We start from the raw sequence: 1728 nt of genomic DNA, 5'->3' as shown, positions 1-1728 counted from the left end.
AGAACAGACAACAACCAGAGACTGACAGACGTGGCAACACCACCAGGAACTTAGTCAACAGATAGCAGAGTTCAGAATGTAACAAAATTACAGCAATGAATTCAGAGGACTTGTGAGGCCAACCAAAGATCAAAATAGTTACAATGTCAAATAAGGGGAAAATATAGGAACAGAGATCCAGGTGGTGATGAGGCCAAGCAGATGGCAGGATACAAAAAAAAAAGACTGTCCTAAATGCAGGGAAAACTTAACAGTCTATGTTGTTGTTGTTGTTATTGTTATGTGCCGTGGAGTCAGTTCCGACTCATAGCGACCCTGTACAGGGTTTCCGAGGCTGTAAATCTTCACAGGAGCAGAACACCTCATCTTTCTCCCACGGAACAGCTGGTAGTTTCGAACTGCTGGCCTTGCGGTTCACAGCCCAATTCATAACCACTATGCTACCAGAGTTCCTAACAGTCTACAGGGTAACCCGAAAGAAAATTAATCCTTCACAACTTACCATGAAAATGACGATCCAAGCAGAACAAGGAAACATTAAAACAAAAAAGAAACCAACAAGAAATAGCACAAAAAACATGAACGCAACACAAGACTGCATGCAGAACAAAGGAACAAAGAGCACCATAAAATATTACATAATGACAGCAGTTAGCACATACGAATCAATAATTACATTGAATGTCAATGGATTAAACGTACCAGTGAAGAAACAGAGAGTGGCTGAATGGATAAGAAAACAAGACCCTTTGATATGCTGCCTGCAAGAGACACACCTTAAATACAAAGAAAAAAACAGACTAAAAGTTAAAGGATGGAAAAAAATATACCAAGCTAAGAGCAATAAAAAAACAAGCAGGAGTTTTTTACTAATCTCTGATAAAACAAACTTTAGGACAAAAACCACCATAAGAGATAAAGAAGGACACTATAGCATCATTAAAGGGTCAATTGGGCAAGATGACATAACCATAATTAACATCTACGCTCCAAATGAAACAGCACCAAGATATATAAACCAAACCCTACTAGAATTGAAGAAAGAAATAGCTAAATCTACAATTATAGTGGGGGATTTTAATATGCCACTTTCGAAAAGGGACAGAACAACCAGAAAGAAACTTGACAAAGCTACAGAGGCACTAAACAGCACAATCAACTAACTTGCACTCACACACATGGAACATTCTCCAGAACTGACCATGTGTTAGGTCACAAAGCAAGCCTCCATCAATGTACACACATCAAAATACTACAAAGCATTTTTTCAGACCACAATGCCATAAAATTAGAAATCAACAATAAGGCAGCCAAGGAAATAAAGGTTAATACATGGAGACTGAATAACACCCTGCTGAAGAGCGACTGGATAATAGAAGAAATTAAACTTGAATTCAGAGAGTTCTAGAAACAAACGAGAATGAAAGCACAGTACACCAAAATCTTTGGGACATGGTGAAAGCAGTGCTGAGAGGACAATTTATTCCGATAAATGAGCACATCCAAAAAGAAGAAAGAACCAAAATTAACACATTAAAACAACATCTCCAGCAACTAGAAAGAGACCAACAGAGGGAACCTACAGTCACCAAAAGAAAAGAAATAATAAAGATCAGAGCAGAAATAAATGAGATAGAAAACAGGAAAACTATAGAAAAGAATCAACAGGACAAGAAGCTGGTTCTTTGAAAGGATTAATAAAATTGACAAACCATTGGCAAACCTAAC

The 1728-nt window shown here is 37.7% G+C and overlaps 1 protein-coding gene across 2 annotated transcripts in view; it reads right to left on the bottom strand.

Annotated features, from left to right (window-relative positions):
- The window catches only part of WDR92 (WD repeat domain 92), a 40974-nt gene that overhangs the window by 9594 nt on the left and 29652 nt on the right, over nucleotides 1-1728 (bottom strand). The window lies entirely within an intron of this gene.

Source organism: Chrysochloris asiatica, unplaced genomic scaffold (genome assembly GCF_000296735.1).
Source record: "Chrysochloris asiatica unplaced genomic scaffold, ChrAsi1.0 scaffold00052, whole genome shotgun sequence".
NCBI classification, from domain to species: domain Eukaryota; kingdom Metazoa; phylum Chordata; class Mammalia; order Afrosoricida; family Chrysochloridae; genus Chrysochloris; species Chrysochloris asiatica.
The sequence above is the reverse complement of the archived record's forward strand: the minus strand, read 5'-3'. Positions and strand labels throughout refer to the sequence as shown.